The following is a 20,560-nucleotide window of genomic DNA, read 5'->3' on the forward strand; positions in this document are numbered from 1 at the left end:
AGCGGCTGGGGTGGGCACTTGAGCCCCTCCAGAAGGGCAGCTCCGGGCTAAAAAGACATAGCAAGCCCAGAGAGGGAATAGAAGTGCTTGCCGTACATGATATGTATGAGTAGAAAACAAATTGAATATGAAATAACGGGGGTCCCGGTAACCCACCTCTCAAACGCGGGGTTTGGTGCAATCCCTGCCTATTATTTTCACAATAGCTTGCATTCATTACTTTATTTAAAAATGGTGTACTGTGTCTGGAAAACAGGAAGTAAGCCATAAATCTCTAGTTTAAAAGCCATCTGAAGCCTGTGGACCAGATATGTTCTCAATCAGTAGTCAGGCAGTAAATAAACATTTATATACAGCAACTGCTCTCAACCAGCCTGACCTCCGGCTATTACAGGGCACATAAAGAGGAAATTTGTTTAGTCCCGTAAAAGCCCAGGCAATATATCAATAGATTATTAAAAATGGAAACAATGTAGGCTAATGGATTATATTGATTTTAATAAACATAAGTATATGGGATTCAAAGATAAGAGTCAGATATGACATCCTTCCAAGCTCACCTTTAGGGATATCTCCTAAAATTAGCAAAACTAGCTTTGTCAAGAATATCGGTCACTGGTTTTTGCTTTGAAAATTGACGTGTTTTTGGCTGAAGGACTTAAATTGGAGGGAATTCATTTTTATTTCTGCCTGTGAACCATGAAAGCAGTCAAAAAGTAAACTTCGTACATCTTTTATTGTCACTGCTGTACAGACAAATCTTCAAGCAATTGCAGGCTGTCCTGAGGCATGCTAGATGAAAGTACACAGCTGCTACCGGCTGTTTTTAAGCTTTGTTTTAAGCAGCATTGCTCACTCCTGCTGCAGCTCCTATTGGCGGTGGGGATTGAAGCCTGAATCTGATATTTTGGAAGTGGGGCGGGATGCTCCTGTAGCACCAGTGCAGCCCTCAAACAACTTCACAGTCTCAAAGCACCTAAGCTTGTGGAAGAACTGAATTCACAATTCAGGCATTCTCAGGGGCAAAACTTAACAAAAAAACTCAGCAAAGGCAGCTCTGCAAATCAAATCCCATTAGTAACTGTGGCATAGCTGGTTCTGGGACAAAGGAAGCTTTGAAATCCATTAATATTGTCCAAATGTCAGGGTAGGAAAAGTGTGTTCTGTATGACAACTGGCTCCTTACATGTATAATCTACCTCAGCATTTATATCCAAACTAAACTTAACCAACACCTGGTAAAAAAGGGCAGAACCACGGACCAAAACCTAAGCTGTTTTTCCATTTGGAGGAAAGGGTTTCAACAGCAGCAAGGAATAAGTGGGTATGCCTCAATTATTTAGCAGTTCAGAAGACCTGATTTCAGACTTCCCCTAAAGATCACACCAAGCAAACAGATGCAGTTCTGTTTTCTAGGGTGGCATCAGAAGTGATGACAAACAGAGGAGGACGCAGCAGGTTTCTTGTGGATTCTCCTTTGCAGCAAAGTGCCAGGAAGGCATAAATTGTAGTTTTACATTTACAGCAGGAAATTTCCACATTTCAAAGCTGACCACTGATTGCATCAGCTTCTGAGTACCCAGCACCAGATTTTCAAGAGGTCTGAACATCCACAGCTCTTCATTCAGTGCCTCAAAGAAAAGAAAGACCTTAGTGAACACTTCATGGCAAGATTTGAAAATCCAGAACTGTCTTTAGAAAGCAGCCGAACAACTTGCCTCAAGCCACATCTACCTAATAGCTACATGCTCCCGACTGTTGTCACACACCTAACTCACTAGGCAGGTAGCTTTATACCCGAGAAACTACATATGATTGAGGCCTGAATGAGCAAACGTAACATCTGTGAGTCTCAAAACCTTCCCTCCTAATTGGACTACCTAGATCCCAAACAAAGACACACACACACGCAACACCACGCACATTCAAGTCCCTAATTACGAACAACCTTACAATTTGAGGGAACTCAGCTCTAACCTTTGTGGTTTGGACACCTTCCTAATTTATACTAAGAACATGTGTCATTCATTTTATTGTACCAATCAAATGCTACTTGAAAGCAAATAAATGCAGTGCTAACCTCAAACATTTAAGAGTTTGGATGTATAGCCAGCAGTTGAATACTTCTGGGATAGCCATCTGAACTGCCCACATTTGTTGAAATTGCAAAGAACAGTTACAAGAAACGATTTAGCTTGCTGCCTAGACATCAGAAACAGAAAGTAAAGAAACAAGCCAAGATGAATTTCTTTTATTAAATTGCTAGAGAGATGATCAGAAAGTTTTTTAAAGTGCAGACATGAACTGTTTTCCTTCTTAGAGCATTATCTACTGGCCATCCCTTTCCTTGCAAGAGGAGGGATTAAAGGCAGCCTTTATAGGTGAACATCATTACCAGAAATGTTTGGGTTCTCAGCCCTCCACCCCAAACAAAATTCAGTGCAACAGTTTTATTTTTTATATAAAACAACAAGAACAAAAAAAACTTATGATTGAAGTCTTTAGTGTCAATTGTTTCCTACAGAAAAATACAAGACTAAACTTACAGTAAATTTGTACCCCTGTTCATTAGCTCCCAATGGTAGAAATAACACCCTTGCAAAATCCTGAATACCTCACAAATTACAGTAATCTGCAATTATAAACTACAGTGTTAATGAGGTTTGATTGCCTGTTATTTGTGATGCCACCTATAAATGCCACTTACACTTTACAGCATATTGAAGTTAACAATCTGTTTTGAGAAGATCACTAATAGTCAAATGGACTTTTATGAACACCTTTTGTGATTTCAATTTGCTACCTAGAAACCAAGCGTGGCCACAGAGCATTTATCCTCAGCACAGAGCTGAACCCATTTGATTCTCCCCCTCTCACGTAGATTTCCCTTCAGACTCTGGTCTTTATGCAGTAGGGCCAGTTTTCTTAATTAAGGAGAGTGGCATCTGAATTTTTATGCTTGACCTTTAATCAGCAGTATTTTGGTAAGTCGCTAAGAGGACTAATTGTGTCATTCATATACTTAAGGGATAATGTGCCTTGCAGAGCAATACAGAAGGCAATAAACAGCTTTTACAAGAGATTAAACGCCCGAGCACAGCTAAAGCATTTAGATAACTGCAAAAGCCATTTATTGACACTGTTCTGATGCCAAAAAACACTTGTCATATACAGTTCTACACCAACAACAACAACAAAAAAAAAGGCAGAAGAAAACTCACAGAAATTGTTTTCTTCTTCTCCTTCCTAAGAGCTCTCTGTACTTTTGTCCCAGAGATCTCTTCAGAAAGCCTAAGTAGCTTTTTGGATAGTTTGCTTAAAATAAACACCAAAAAAAGCCTCTGAGCATGATAGAGATTTGTTATTTTCAGAGGGCAGATTCAATTTCCATAAGAGGGGAAAACTTGGACTAATTGACTGGAGCTGAAGCAGGATTCGTGCTTTTCTCAGCGGTAGCACTGATACAATCGGTCACAACTGACCTGGGATGAACACAGCAACAGGAGAAAGCGATGTCTGGGGATGCTGGGGCAACCAACGAACCAAACCGTACAGGGCTTTTTGGAGAGACAGAGCAGAAAACCTAGCTGATAAAACACGACGACAAGCTGCCATGGACAGGAGGAAATGAAAGGCTAAAATATTAAAAGTCTAATTTAGCGCATGTGTTTCATCATGCTTGACTCAGCAGTTGATGGCAATTAAAATCTGGGGGCTGAAGGCAGGACCCAGCTCACTGCGTGCAGGAGCGCGGGGGTCCCACCATCAGGCTGAGCACGGGGAGGTGGGCATCTAATAACCAGGGCCTGGATCCCATAGGGTGGCGTGAACTGAGTCTGGAAGATGGAGAAGCTGGATTTCCCCCCCTCCTAACAACTTTTTTAACAAGGTTCTGATTTTGCATCCTTTAAAAAGGATAATTAAATAATCTTTGGACAGCCAGGAGAGCTCAGTTAAAAAAAAAAAAAAAAATGTTTCTGGTGTCATCTCTTCTGGAGTTCTTTTCTAAATCAAAGGGGACCTTTTCTAGCTGGAAGGAGGAGAGCTGGGGCAGAAAAGGATGTTTGAAGTTAGGAGTGGGGAAAGAAAAATAAACCATTTGTGCCAGTGTGTTATTGTCTCTGTCTCCTGACAGATAACTCCCAGTAAACACTCACGCAGCTAGCCCAAACCAAGCACTACCTCTAGGTACAGTCAGCAGTGAGATAATTGCCAGAGGTGTCCCGAGCAGACTGTTTGGAGAAACCTGAGAAAAGTCGGACCCAGGTTGCCTGGTTTTTAACCCCTTGCTCAGCCCGCTTGCTCTGCTTTTCCATTAAGGTGTTGCGAACGTGACAGCAGCACATGCACGTGTCAGGCTTCAACACGTGGCAGCTAGCCCCAGCAGCTATCAATGTAAAAACCAGTATATGGCTGATCCTAGAGGAAAAGCCTCTCTGCAGCCCTGTGATAACGAACACACTCAGCTCAGTGTTTGCTGGTGGCCCCACCAGGACATCATTTGGAGTCTCGACGTTTTGTGATGCAATTCCTCGTTTCTTATTTCCGAACGTCCCAGGGTAACGAGTTGGCCCCACACTGACACTGGTTGTGTAAGGCTGCAGCAGGCCCAAGCAAAAGGATTTCTTAATTTTCCTTGCACAAAACCTGCCTGTACTTAACTTTCAGACCTCTGGGAAACGCTTGCACCTGTAACAGGTTCCTGCCAGCATGCCACATCCAGGAGAAGGAAATGAATGCATCCCCTGCACGAGGTCAGTCCATAAACTGTCACAAAATATTAACACAGATATGAAGCTATTAGAATGAGCCTCACTGCCAAAACAACAGACCTTAAACACGGGTAACCGAGATAACTAAACTAAAAGGACACGTTAAAGCCATATCCCTTTAAAAAATTAAACAAATCAGTTTTATAGTGGTAGGCACTTCAGAAAGCTTATGTTTGAAAGTCTAAGGGCAAGTCAATAAGGCATGGCTAATTGGAGAACAAATTGACATTCATAAGCTGGCATTTAACACGACGACGGTAAACAGGGTAATAGACAGTTAATGCAGTGGACAAGGGTGGCGAACAGCAGCAATCCAGGTCGAATAATGGAAAAGGACCAATTGAGCAAATTCGAAGCGCAAACATTCTGATTCCAGCCCGCTTAGCGGGGATCTCCGACAAGCTCGCAGCACTAATAGGCTTATTTGGGTTGTTGTCTTTAAAGAAAGAGCGTGTCAACCGCAAAAAGAAAAGAAATCTACATAATGGCATATGAATCCGGGTTACTAAGTGCACACAGTGATAACGTTCAGGTGGGTAAATACTAATGGCTGCTTAGCACTGATGGACATCTGAAATAACAGCAAGCAATCAGCACATCGGCCGGGGCATTACTTAATGGTGCATTATCTTAATAAAAAAATTACAAGGAGTCAAAAACCAAAGGAGTGACTGGAGTTTAGTTCTCCTCTTGCTCTTACAGGGCGTGCTGCTCTCTATGATATGGAGACACAGGGTACATTTAGGAGGACTTCTGAGACCTCTTTCTCATTCAGAGACAGACATTAACGCTGAAAGGGCCCACCAGGATTCTACAGATTAATATTTTTACCCAACATACGTCTTAAACTCTCCCAGCGCTTGCTGCATACGCCAGTCCTTCCAGATGAATCAATGCACGTCTCAGCAATGCACTCTCACTGATGGAAAAGCCCAAGGCCTCAGCAAGGTCCTTACGTTATTGCAGCACGGCTGATACATACATGTAGACTAAAACGGGACACTCCGGTCTCGCTGAATATTTTACAGACTTCTCTCTAAAGCTGTTTGGAGGATGTGTGAATATTGAAGGGACAAGGCACAGAAGTGGGGTTTCCCTGCCTTTCACCTATCCAGCGGCACAGCTGTAGGGCTGGGAAGGAAGAAGGCAGGAGGACGAGACGTATGAGGTAGGGAGAGCCAAAGAGACGTGGGCTGGAGCCACGGAGCTGAGTTCCCTTCTCTCACTCCAGGCTTTCCAAAATGGACACTCTGCTTGTCTTAAGCAGTTAGGAGTAAAAAATTTTATTGGTAACCAGGAAGTTTTTGATCTCTCAAGAGCAGAATCGTCTGTACTGAGATTGCCTGGAACTTGTGTGGAAGCTCACGGCCAGATTTCAGAAATGTAGGTGAATTTTTTCAAGAATACTTATCCAGCTTTGGGATTTTGTGCTTTCTTTCCCACAGTCATACAAGGGTCTCTTCATCTATTTATTTACAGCCCATTTTGGTGTGTGTCCCATACTGCCTGCATGCCTGTTAAATACCTTTCTTTCCAGCATTATTCAGATGGCAGCTAGGCCATTTTTTCCCCCAAAAAGGTGCTAGGATGCATCTACAGCCTCCGAGCAGCCCATCCCAGCTGGAAGAACCAAGAACAGACCCGCTGCCCCAGGCAGGATGTGCGTGATTTTTATCGTCTAACATCTAATATCGGGTTACGCCTCAGCCAGACTTCCTTATCCTATGCCCTTAAGTTAAGCAACCACCACTGCAATGGTTAATACTAACAATTTACATGGCGTCTCAGGCATTTTGTCTAAAATTAATGAAGTCCAGCCATTACCAATTAGCATCGTGCTCTTTCCTCCACTCCTCTGAAATCGATTAGTGTTACCCCAGTGCTGAAAGGCTTCCCCTCGCTGCGAACAAGTCAGTTTGCCATCCTACAGTTTGGATCAAACAGAGTAATGCTTGCTGCACTTCAGACGTCTTTCTGGGTTTGCTGTGTGTGTGCCAAGAGGATGGCTTTGTAGGTGTTTGGTAATGATCCCCATGTGCCACACGGCAAGGCCACGATCTCTGCTTCAGCTCCTTTCCGTCCATCAGCTCCTCTCAGTGCCCTTGGCCAACAGGCTCTGAGAGCACTCCAGCAGGGATTTTTGTTAGACTCCCTGGTTTGGGTTTCATTCAATGATCAGGAGCTGCCAATGCAGGGCTGCACACGACTTTCTGCAGACGGTTACTTGCTGCTACCTTGTCCCATGGAAACATCTTTCGGAGCCTTTCTTGATTAACACATTTCCTCTCAATTCTGAATTCCAGACCCAGAATCCAAGGTGACTGTAACAGATAACGAGAAACTCTGCTGCTAAATGTAAACCATTTTTGATGTCTTTGTGATTCAGATATGTCAAGTCTGTTTTAAGTAACATCACTGCTTTTAATTACTTTACCAGCTTCAGTGGAGGTTTTTTCCCATCAGAATAATCACTTTGGTTCTATACCTCTTACTTCTACCTGAACCAGAAAGGCGGTGTTTCTTAAAACAGAGCAGCTTCCTTGTCATCCTCCCTGCTACAGATTTTATAAAACCCTTGCCCCAAAGCCTTTGCTCTTCAGAAACTTGGATCTCATCCAGTCCCAATTTAGCCCTTGAAGACTCTTAAATACACCAAGAAGATGCTTTCTGTTGCAGAAATATTTTTGTGTTCAGGCAGCACTCAAAATAGATCTGGGAAGATTTTTCAATGTCTATATTAAGGGTGAGTAAACCAAAATAGATATAAGCAGCTTTCTGTAAGGGAACAGGCAGCTTTTTTTCCCCCCAAACAATTCATAGCCATGCCTGGGATAGGTGATAAGCAGTGTGGAAGTTGCAACACTAACAAAAAAAAGGTTTATGCAGAGCAGGAGACTGTTAGATGCATTTCCTCCACATGTACACGTGAAAGAGCTGTGTAGGGCAGGACACTCCACTGCAGCGTGCTTTCTAGCAGACTGTTGTATATTAATGATAACCTCATTTGTTTGTGCTGGTATACAATATGCTTGTAAGGCTAATATTGATAGTTGCCCGAGTCTCTTAAAGCCTGCAAATTAACTAACTGCACTCATCTAAATTATGGAGACACCGCTGTGGAGGATACTTTCTCTAAAACATTGACTCACGTAATTGATGACAATAGTTTCCTTTTTAACTGGTTCCTGCTAGATACAGTGGGGGGCAGCATGAATTGCGTATCCTCTATTGCTAAGTGACAGCTAAGATTAAGCAGATGCTCACTAGGGTATTATCCCTTATGCAAACAAATGATAATTTCCATCATAAGCGACCTGACTCATAAGGAATTATGGGCTGTGCCGTTTACTCTGAATTTCTTCCCCAGCAGACAGGACACCCAGGGACTCTCACTTATGCCTGTACAACTCAAGGAGTCAAGGAGACTGTGCATGGATTAGGGAGGAAAATTGTGCAGTCCTGGCGTGGGAGAAGCTGAGGATCTGCATCTAGAATATCGTAGTCACAAAGCCTCAGGAGAGGATGGCAGCGATCTCATGGCTTTTGCATGCTGAATAGGCAACTCTTTGTCCGCTAAGAGGAGACAAACTGGCCTGGAATAAGGGCATAAAGGACTTGACAGGAGATGTGACAAGCATAAACCTGCATCTCTGAAGACCACAGTCCTACTCTTCCCACACTACAGCCTTCTTGGACATCACTGGGCAAATTCCTCAGACTGGGTCCATGGCATGCATTTAAGCGTCACTTTCCCATCAGCTGCACACCGTAATTTGCAGCAGATTTCTCATCCGTTTGTTTTCACCACTACAATCCCTACTGAAATAACCTGAGGATTCAGGCCCCGGTTCTAGGCAGCAAAGCAGAGCTAACAGCACTCCTCACAGCACTGCCCTGTCCAACCCCTTGCAGTAGGTGTCAGTGCTGGTAGCATCATGGTACGCTGAGGTGCCATTAATTGGATTGCAGTGAACATCAGCCAGAAGGACGAAAGGTCCCAGCGTGGTAGTGGGATCTGGGAGAACTTCGGCATGTTAGTGTCTCCAAAGGCACCTTAGGGAATTTCCTAAATAAGTTTGGAAAGTTTTCAGGAGCTGGACCGACACAGGCCACGTGGGAGTACTCAGAACAATTAGTCTCATTAAAAATTGATATTAGAAACACTGAGGAGACAAAGAGCAGCACATTAAGCTGCTGTTTGGGCAGAGTTTATAAGAGGCACTCACAACCACAGCATTTTCATCATGAACAGCAAATATTTACAGCTGCATAAAATACCCAGATCAGAGAGAACAGTTACAGGCTAAGCAATATATGGACAAGTTCATCTCTGAGGTATAATACATGGGTAGGAATAAACTTAAATCAAGGATAAATCTGGTTAAGTGATTTTAAGTTGCAGATTCCTCATGTGCTGCGTATTTCCAGAACATCAGGAGGTGATTCCTGCTCTCCAGTTCCAAGTCCCACCTCCAAGCACCCTGCTGCAGCCGCCCTCCCCTCCAGCCTGGGTGAAGCCAGGTCAGGGTGCTCCCGAGGGGCAGCCCAGGGGATGCCTGGTGGCTCCCAACCTCCATCCTGCCTAAAGACACACCCTTGGAATGACAGCTATTTCCATGAGAACTGTCTCTGCAGCTGGACTTCACTCCAAAGTCAAGCACCTGAGAAAGAGCAGGTGAATTTTGGAGAGTGGCACTGAATTTTTAAGTGCCTTTCCTCCCACCCAAGGCCTACGGAGTAAACTGCTTCCCGGCAGCCATCCCCAGCCATGCCAACAGGACACAGGCCGTCACGGCGATGGAGCCAATGCTGCCTTTCACATGTCCTCCTATTTTAAAACAGCCAAAAAAAAGATCCGGTAGCATAGAAATTGACCTCCCATTAAAAACCTCCTGCTGATGATTTAGAGTCATTTAAGAAAAACGCGCTGCACAACACGAATCAAAATGTCTCAGGCCCTCCAAGGTAAGAAAGCTGGGAACATGGCACTGAACGTACTTTTTTTGTGTGATTAGTTTCCTGTTCATTTCATTGTAATGGCTTGAAATCAGCTGCCCAGGTGTGCCCCGTCACTGTTTCTTTAGGCATCATCTCTTTAGGAGCACATCTTCCACGTGCTCCTGCTCACAAGGGCATGGAAATGTGAACAGCTGTGCTGGATTGCACGAGGTTTTCTTCTTTCTTCCATTTGTTTTGACTTTTTTTTTCCCCCCTCTTGTGGTTTTCCTATTTAGAAAGCGCTTCAGCTCCAAGGGTGATGAACAAACACAAAGCGCCTGCTGCAGGATCCCCATCTCTCCGAAGGGAATTCCCTCTTGCTGCTTGGAACAAAACCAAAGGCAGAAACAGCAGAGATGCAGAAGCTGATCTCGCTTCTCCATGCTTAAGCCAACTCCCTGTCAGCATCCCAGGCTGGGACAAAGTCAGAGCCTCGCCAGGGCGACCTGGGGGCTCCTTCCCACAGAGGGACGGACCGGCCCCGCTCAGCTCTGAGGGTCCCCTGGATCAGCCCCCGGCCCATTACAGCACACGAGGAGCGCCCACGTTCTGCTCAAAAACTGAAGCGAATTCTCTGCAGATCATCACTTCCATTGCTGTGAGCGACACCAGGCTGAGGGCGCTGCTCGTTCCCAAACGCAGCATTTGGGCCAGATCTAGACCTAAATCCGGCCCCGCCACCCCCCCCCGTGTCCCCAGCCTGGAACCCAGCAGCACCAGCCGCGACTAAAGGCCTGCTCCCCGAAACACTTCCACTTCAGGAAGCCCCCAGCCAGGCTCCTGGCCCGGTGCAGACACACTTCAGGCACTAACAAGTTTGAGGACAGAGGCAGCACAACAGCCATCGCGCTTAACGAGAGGCCGCGCGCTCGGGGGGCAGGAGGCACAACGGCAACTGCGAGGGAAGGAGCAGGGATATAAAAGACACCGGGACATAAACGATCCCGGGGTTTATTTTAGCCCGAGTTAATGCAAGGACTGCATAGGGGCAGCTCATTGTTCTGTTTTCATAAAGTCATTTAAGTAGCAAATGGCCCCTGAAACTGATACTATGGCTTGAGTCATGTTGGAAGACGTATTGAATTAATGATGCAGGTGTGGGTTGTTGTTCCAAAAAACTTTTTTATAGCAACAGTGGGAGAGGAGAAGGGAGGGAGGGAAGTTAAATGAAAAGATTTGGTCTATGTTATGTTTTTCTAATATTTGAATTTTAGCTAAGATTACTCTTTCTCCTCTCTTTAATATATTGTTTTAAATAAAAAATGCTAATAAATCTTGAGAGAAATATGTCATAGTGGAGTTTAAAAACTGTAGTGCAATATATAACAGTTCATAAAATATTCTATTCAAATAGCCAAAATTGTAGTGCATTTGGACCAGAAGTAGTTAACTGCAGGAACAGCATTTTATTAGCTACTAAAATTAAGAAAGAGTACTGCTGTTTCACAGCCAGATAATTAAGTACCGTTTTCTCTTTTTTAATACTATAAAATTAAACTTCCTGTTTAAATGGCCTGGTGGGGACTGTAGGCAAAGGGTCCTCTGATGAGCCCTCCGGGCAAATCCAGAAACACAACATAGCACTTATTCACACAAGACTTTAACAGGGTGGAAAACACTGTGATTGAGTAAAAAAAAATGCTGCAGTAAGCGAAAAATTGCAGGTAATAAATCAGAGATCCATTTTTTCACATCATTTTGGCTAATCCATTAAATCTCAGTGCAAAGGAATCTATCAGAAACAGAAGCCACTGCCTTCAGTTCTACATCTCCAAACATTATTAAAACCGTGCAAGCACCAAAAGAGCCCAATTAAGCCCAGCACACCGATGAGATGTTCCAGTCACCCCTGGCCCACCACCTTCTCCTGGCTTCTCTTTTGTCGGGGACAGTTTTGCTAAGTCCCTTTAGAAGGCATTATCCTTCAGGAGGGTGAATTTTTTCTCCATGTTGCTTTGCAATCTGCTTTTTCACTTGATCTCTCAACGTCTACCCAAAATAAATTGCCAGTAGCAAAATAACACCTAGGTTATCAACCTATAGTAGGTGCACTTTTCTACCCATCAATCTTATCCTGTTACGAACCTGTATGCAGTGAAAGAAAGTGACTCCTGTTTTGACTGGGAAGCACAAATACCGTAAAGAGAATTAACCCAACTTTGCAAATATGAACATGAATTCTGACAGTCTATAATTAAATGGTGAATTTGCACTATGTAGCACCCTATTAAATGAAATATTGCTGCACAAAGCAGGCAAGAGGCTCTCCATTAACTACCCAGCCCCTGGTTTTGTGTATTATAGGCTCGGTTTTATTGGCTCACATCGAATGTGGAAAACGCACAACCTGCAGATGCTGCAGCGTGTGTTCCTGCTGGCAAACGACCAAGCAGCATCTCCCACCGGGCTCAGCAGGAGCAGAGCCCTTCGGTGCCTGGAGGACCAGGTCCCAGCAGACGAGAGCTGCTTGCCTCACTGTTGGTGCACAACTGAAGAGCCAACCTGCTCCGATTCATTGCTCCAGTTGCAGTTTACTTTCTATTAGAAGCTGGAGAGATTAAAATCACCCACGAAGGCTTACTAATAAAACATTGTCCTCAGTTTTTACCAAACTGTACAAGTGCTGTTGGCCTGCTCAAATGTTTTATGTTTTGTCCAAAACCACATACTAATAAAACGCTTCCATGCACCGCTAAATTACCAAGAGAAAGAATAATGTTATGGTTAAGGTGCTTTATTAGGTCTGGGGAGATCCGAGACCATTCCTTGCACTGCAGATGATGTCCTCTGGACCCTGTGCAAACCACCTACAGGGAATGTATCCCCACCACATGTTAGCATCCAGAAGAATAGGTGCCTGGCTTTAAAAAGTCACTTAAATTCCTCCCCAGCCTATGGGAAGGTAGGGGCATTATTTCAAGACGGGATGATTGACCTCATCTTAAAAATAATATTTAATGTTTGGAGTTGATCGATATGTGCCCAATATGTGCCATACTGCTGCCATCTCCTACAGCCTAGAAATAAGAGTTTCTGTTAGTGCTGTATGAACCACGTGTTCCTCCTGACAAACTATTGTACCACCTCACAATATTGTACCAGCTCCAATTATAAACAACTCTGGGATTCTAATTTAAAAAAAAAAAAAAAAAAAAAAAAAAAAAAGAGCAAAACTCAAATTCCAAAATACATTAACTAACCTAAAGTCAGGATTGACCGAAATATTTGATTACATTAAGACATTACTTCAAATTTCTAGTATTGTATGCCCATGCTGTCCTACAGAAAACACTAGAATTAGAAAAAAACATTAGAAATGACTGAAAATCTATAGTTACACTTGATCATAGCATGAAGATGCACTGCTTTATTCTCCTACAGCTTTTGGTTACATTTTTTCTTCTAAAAAGTGTTTTGATGTATCCTGGTTCTGGCACCATTTCCACCTAGCACCAGAGGTACCCATCTCAGAACAGCGTGGGATTTGCCTTGCTTGGTTTTCATCATCAATTGCAAGTTAGCTCTGGTTCCCTGAAAGCCCAACATCACAGGCTTCTGGAGAGCCTAAAGGGGTGCTGTGGGGTGTTTTGGGGAGAGGCAGTTCAAAATAACTGGGACAGGAAAGATCAGGAGACCTGTGTCAGTGTTATTTGTTAAGCGTCCTCGTGGCTTTCAGCAGGCTAGGTGAAACACCGGGCCAAGCACCACGTAGTCCCCTCATGAGATCTATCATGATTTTTATGTTATCTTTAGAGAAGCTAGAAATGGAAACGCCACCCGTCGCTTTGTCAATTCTGCCCCCAGCGCAGCAGAACAATGGCATTTCAGACACAAATTTCTCCTGGTGGCAAGCAGCGGCTCCTACTACAAGGAATCAATTCTCAGTTTCACAAGTAAACAAGGACAGACAAAAGAAATAATATTTCTTCCATTGCCCCATCCCACAACGTGAAAAAGCCAGACTTGTGCCAGCGGTGAGGACGCGTCTCCTGCTCGTCCCACCGAGGTTTGCCTAGCCCCGTGGCTTGTCATTAGGAGGGCATCTTGAGCCTTTTCACACTTATTTTCCTGGCTTAGCCGTAGGTGTGTTTTCGGCTGTTCTCAAGTGTCCCCTCAAGTGTCCCACTGTCCACAGGACACAGTAGCTGTGAAACTTTACTGAAGGCTTTGCTCGCAAAAATCCTTTTGTGCATTACGGTAACGCAACACCGCATTTTCATAACGAAATACATTTCAAACCTTAAAAGAGAAAATAAAGTCTTTTATGTTGCTATTAAGTTTAGGTAAAGCCTGGTTATCAGATTTCATCCCTCTGTTCTTCTGGGGCCACTGCATCAGATTGCTCTCCCGATAAGCCACCGAAGCTGCGGGATCTCCTTCATGCATCCTGTGCTCAGCACCGCACGAGCTCTCCGGGAGAGACTAAACACTTGAACTGCACTGCAGTGAAGAAGTGCTTTGCATTATAGCAATAATAAACTACTTCTAGAAGGAAAATCACACTATGTAATGTTTAGTCTCATTTAATCTAATATTGGTTGCTAATGGGCTCTGATCTTGCTTGTATATGTAAGGAATTCATTCCAACCAGTCAAGTGTTGAGATTAGCTTTTGCATTTCATTTGGAGCGCTCAGCACTTGATACCTGAGTAGGTCAATACAAGCTGCTTTAAAAAGAAAAGAGCAAGATCTGAAGGAGTTACAAACTAATACTCTAATAACTTGTTCTATTCATTTCCTATTAGCTTTGAAAATGATAGCAAGCATATAAAAAGATGGACAAGACCATGCAATATAGAGGGTAAACCTTTAGAAAGAGAGGCACGTTTAAGTCCTCCTGGAACAGTTTTTTTCCCCAGAAAGCATCAGAACACAGCAAAAGTACGAAGCCTATATTAGAAAGGTATGTGACAGGAACAAGGTAACAGAATACCTTTCAGATTTTGTTTTGCTGAACTGCAACAAGACAAAAACGCAGCTTTAAATAAAAATAAATTTATTGTTCCTGTTTGGGTGAAAAGAAACACGACTGTTATCTAAGGGAGCATCCTACCATTGCAGGCTGTAATGGTGTCAGTGAATAAAACTGTCTGAGATTTTATTCTTCTACAGTTTTCCCGTATATTTGTTTCAATCCAATAACCTTTTCTAAATTTAATTCACCTGGTTCTCAGTCACATTTAACTTTGTCAAACTTCAATTGCAGTGCCACACACACCATTGCAACCTAAGTTTGGCAATATTTAAATTCATATACACAGGACTGCATGGGTCACACAGCAATATGGATAGCACTGGAAGTACCACATTACAAAATTATTGTAATTTCAGCAAAAGGTGACAGACCAAAAATATAATAGAAGTGGGATAAAGGGATTAAAAAGCATCAGGTTCTATATCAGACTAATTTTGAATTGGATCATCTGGAACTGTGGCCAGCTGGAGTTAAGCAAGGGGTTGCTAGCAGAAGAAAATACCTGTCCTGAGCCCAGTATGTACATCACAGACATTCAGTGTGGTCTCTTCCCCTCCTGCCCTTTTTCATAGGTTTGGGTAAAGCTATTTTCACAGATGAGTTCCCTGAAAACTGTGTTCCCTACTGCCACGTACAGCTGGCAGGGCTCCTGGAAGCCCAGGCCCGCTTTCCTGCAGGTCTCACATTAAGTACAGGAATGGTCCAGCCAGACGTTCAGTAAGCCTGAGACAAATCACAAGCCCCCAAACCACACATGGACACAGCCACATTGGCTGGGCAAGTTTCTGGGTGGAATTTTAGGGTTCATTACCCCAGTGAAACACCTAAGAAAAGGGAACCCATACAAAGTCTTAAAAATCTGGGCCAGCCTCCCCCCACCACCGAGCACTGCTCCAGCCGCTCAGCTTTGTCTTTTACCTGCCTAGGTGAAACCTATTTTTCATCTTTTTAAAGCCCGTTTTTATTGCACAGCCCCGCTCCCGTCAGCCATGCTCTCCTCTGAGTGCCCGGCGAGCGGAGCAGTAATCTCTGCATGAGACGCCCTAATTGGCAGCAGAGCCCTGGCCCAGCCAACATCTGCAGCTGGTTTCGGTGATAATAAATCAGGGCTGGGGGGGTTTCAGCGTGGCAAGCGGCCAAGGAGCTTTCCTTTTCCCATTTAGCCAAGAAGTGGGAAGACAACAGGGAGGACTGGGGCAGAGGAGAAGCACTCCGCCACGTCTCCAGCTAGCCATCGGTCTCCCCTCCGACGCCCAGCTTTCTGTGGAGGGGCTGGGCTGCTTCCCCTGGACTGGTCCTAAAAGGATTTCTGAGCTGCCCGAGCTCGTGGTGGTTCTGTGGCCACCTCATGCTCGCTGGAAACACCTCCGCAGAGAAGTTCACAGTCACCAGCACGGATGCTCAGACCCAAACGCTGGGTTTCTCCAGTTGCCTGTAGCGTTGACAGGCTCAGTGAAGACCTCTGCTCAAAACCCAGGTGAAACAAACCATGGGTGTGAGGTAATCCTAATTCTGAACATGGGAATTCAGGCTAAAAATACTCAAAGGCTGGGCCTGTCTAAAACACCAAAGAAATTGACACTTAAACGCTTCTGAGTCTTTTCTGCTGAACGGTGCAACAAAATTTTATACTACAGTTTGGGACAAATTTTGCAAGATAGATTGCTCAGGTATTGAGCAAGTTGGAGACAACGCAGAAGAGTGATCTACAAGTGTAAGACCTCGGCTCATCGTGCAGTGAAAGCATCCCTACCACACGGGAAGATCACCATGGTTTGAATGGAAGAGTCCCAGTATTTGCTTTTGCAGTATTTTCCCCCCATAAAGTCCTTACAATACTCTTCTAAAAGCAACAGGGACTCCTGCAGACATCCCTAGTGCCTTTCAGGAAGCTATCATCAGATGCACAGAGCAGAAACTAACAATTTTTTTTCCCTGGCTTTATACAAGGCCTGTTCTCAGGTGTGTAAAAAGAATCTCCATGTATTCAAAAGCAGCAATGTTATCAACTGCTGATGACAGCACCGTAAAAAAGAAAAAATCCCTTAAAGAGGTGATAAAGAAAACTAACTCAGCAATACCCACCTCTTGATGTTCTCTTTCCATTTTAAGACCACTCTGTTCAAAGAACAATTGCTCAGATTGTAGGCTACTTTTAAAGGTGGCTGGTGGCATATTGATCCACTCTGGAAAATTATTTCTGCCCGCAGCCTTCCTGCTGACATGCCAGCCCAACACCTGGCTGTGAGGGCTGCCTTCACAACACGCCTCCCACAGCCCCAGGCATTTGGGGCATTCTGCCTCCTTCATGCACAGCTCATCCCGTCACATTTGGCTTGGCCCCAGCCCTTCCTTCAGCCCCAGCTCACACCACCACGTCCTGTACCAAGTCCTGCCCCTAGCCCAGGCCTTGTCCCTATTCCAGGAGCTGCATTCCGCAGCAGATGCCCACCTCACCCACACAGTCACAGTTACTTTTCCTCTAACACCTTCCACCACAGCCAATTCTTACGAACTAGCTGCAATGAGCTGCTGCTGCTATCGGAGATGCCCTGGCTTTATAGCCCTAGCATGTGAGTTAGAAGCGAGTTGTGCAATCAACATAAACCCCACCCCTGTGACACCAAAATCACCACAGAACGTAGGAGAGCGATTCAATTACAGAAGAATTCAGCCCTTTACAAAGCAGCAATGGTAATTAGCATAATTAAGAATACTTGTGCCACTTCTGCAATGCCACCTTTGAGAACTGTAAACAGTCAGGTGTTACACAACTGGGAAGCAGCGACTCGCATTTGCAAAAGCAATATATCTGGCAGGAAGTATTTCTTGAGCTTAAACTCCAGAATCCATGGAAGGAGCTGTGCGTGATATCCTGTTTGAAGGCATTTCTAATTTAAATTAATGACCTGAAGGATATCTCAAGGCAATAATGATCTTATTGTACTAAATCCTGCAATAGCTGAAATGAATTATAAATTCCTCTAACTGATTTAGTGGTTAACGTTCTGAATCACAGCTAACCAATGCAATGCTCTCCGCGTTCCAGCATCAGATTAGATGAAACTATATAGGCTGTCTTCCACCTCCCTGGCTGGTTTGGAACAGGCAGTGAAAAATGTTCTCCTTCTGAGTCAGTGGAAAGCAGAGCAGCCCTGGAGGTGATAAGCCTCGCCTTCTGGGAAGGTAACCGCATTTCATCCGGGCACCTCATTTGCAGCACTCAGCTCAGAGATGCTCGAGTGTCCCAGCAGCAGAAGAGCCGGCTCGCAAACACCAAGGTGAGCTCAGCAACAGGAAGAGAACTGCTCCACCTAAAGACAACTCGAGGTTTGTCACTGAGTTTTTATAAAGTGTGATTTGACCAAACATGAAACTCCTGAAAATTTACATCGCACACACCGTATCGTTTGCCCGTGGTAAGGTTCGTTCTTACTCTGGTAGCGATTTGCACATTTGTAAGCCCGTACACCACACGTACACAGCACGCAGTCAAAAACAAGGTGGATACGATTTCCCTTTGAAAAGGCATCTAACCAAATTGCCCCCGTAAAAGAGGGCTTTCAGCAGCTGAGAAAAGTAGCCTGTTATTGAATCTGAGGGCCAAGCTGCACATGAAACAATTGCTCAGGACTTGCATTTTGTATTTTTTTTCATAGAAAGCCTGATGACTATACAGGTATTCCTCACTGTATAATCTTAGGGATCCTGTATAGATCAGAACAGCCTTTTTATATTTAATTTGAATTTCCTTGAATTTTCTTATTCTGTTAAAGATGCAGTAAACAAAGCATTTACTCCAAACGTGTCTCTAGTTTAAATTCTAGAGATATTGCTAGTATTAGGCATTGTATTCTGTTATGAACTTAAAGGACAAATCCAGCTGTAAAATGATTTACTAAACTTATTAGCAAACCCGCAACCCATTTCCAAGTGAAATCTCAACAGGTTTATTGTTGTGATGCCTGACCAGGAGGAAGTCAGTGTTTTCAACTCCGTTTCCTTTTGAGCTGAGCAGATTTGTTTGAACCCCTAATTCAAAACACAGCCTTAACTTTCCCAGCCCACATAGAGAAAAAACACTGGTGCGGGTGGAAATAAATCACCAGTGCTTAATAATTAATTATTAACAAGAACCTTGCAGAAGTGGAACTACTGAGCTGCATTTATCTCTGGCCAGTCTTCCTTCTGAGAAGTCCCGGCAGCGAGGAATGACCTCTGCACACCTCCACGTCCCAAAGCCAGCAGCAAGCATGGGACACAGTTGCTCCAATTGTCATTGTTCTTTTTGCTGTTTTCTCATTTGTGCCTAAAAGCACACTCAAACACAGAATCAAGTCAATACTTAGAGACACCAGGATGAAATGCAGAAACCACACGACACAAGAAACTTCCCATCTCACAAGTGGCTAATTTATTTCCCTTGTTCCTCTCCTTCCCCGCTGCACGCTTTATTATTTTAAGGCCCTTTTCTCAGGGACAAACTTTGCCTCCCATTATTTCTAGCTTGCACCCAGTGTTGAAAGCTTAAAAAAAATGATAAATTAAATGAGAAGGAAATGTTTAAGGGTTCCTATTCATAACAAAAATACTTAAGGCAGCTTGGGCCATGAATCTTCCACAAGCATGTTGAGATACACATAAAGAGCCTGATTCAGAAAAGAAGTGTGGAGGACTTTCATGGATGCCTGCTGTTCGGTGGATTTATGGGGGTAGAAGCTGGTATGTGGGCAGAGTCCAGGCAAGTAATTAGTTCCTTGCAGAACTCAAATATGGAGTTAGGTTTTTCCAATTGTTCAAAGGCTTTTTACCCAAGTGGCGGGTCAGCAGTAAGCCGCTCTGCTGTCACGTTGTCCAGTGCCTGCCCGCGCCGTGGCTGAACGCTGTGCTGAACTGGTTGCCCCTCGTGTGTGAAGATTAATGAGTGATCGAGCCCTGGTTTTTAGTCAGTGGAGACACGTGCATCTAATTAAAGGATTCAGAAATCTGGCAGAAAAGTCTCATGGTGTTTTTCAAAGCCACCCAAAGTTTTTGTTTGGTTTAATTTTCCAGTTATGCCCAGTTAATAGGGATTAGCTTACAAACCTCATTTACCTTTTTTTATGTCAACTTTTAGTTAACGTAGTGGGGAAACCGCTAGATCCATAAATCCTGTGGACTTAAATCATGTGTTTACCCACGGAAGAGGAATAGGCCTGGACTATGGCAGAGAGGTGCCCCTGTCATCATGTCTCGCTGACACAGAGGACCACCTTTTGGGTTAGGTCCCCATCATCTGTCCTTTCGGCTCTGATGATTTTCAACAAATGTCAGCTCCTGCCAACAAACCAAGGTTCTGGGCTTTTTTATAGCCCTGGAACCCACAAACTGAACCAGGACCACCCATTTCGCATAAACAAACAAAAACAAGCCAAACTTCTGCAAGGACTGGCCCAAGACAGACAGAAAGGCTTAAATTCCTTTTTGCAGGCTGGGGAAGATCTAGCAGCTTCTTTCTACAGAAACGTCTTGCTCATACCAGGAAAGATAAGACATTTCAGGGATTTCCACACTAACAACAATAGTCATTTGCACATTTAAAAGGAATTTTGCAAGCCGTTTTCTCACAGTGCCACCTCTAAACCCTCCCCCCCCCCCCCCCCCACTCCTTAGACACAAGCAGGCTAGCTCAGACTCGACTCCCATTTTTGTTTAGGCATTTCCTCACAGAGCAAGATAAAATACATCGTTGTATTGTTGTGAGTAGTTTACTCTGAATTGCTGCCAAGTCAGCCTGAGAAGTTACACTTTGCTCAGAGCGAGAGCTCGTGCATGA

General features: G+C 44.1%; 1 protein-coding gene across 2 annotated transcripts in view; it reads right to left on the reverse strand.

Annotated features, from left to right (window-relative positions):
* The window catches only part of LOC311422102 (actin-1-like), an 80,281-nt gene that overhangs the window by 46,672 nt on the left and 13,049 nt on the right, over positions 1-20,560 (reverse strand). The window lies entirely within an intron of this gene.

This window comes from Aythya ferina (genome assembly GCF_964211825.1).
Source record: "Aythya ferina genome assembly, chromosome: 21".
Taxonomy (NCBI): domain Eukaryota; kingdom Metazoa; phylum Chordata; class Aves; order Anseriformes; family Anatidae; genus Aythya; species Aythya ferina.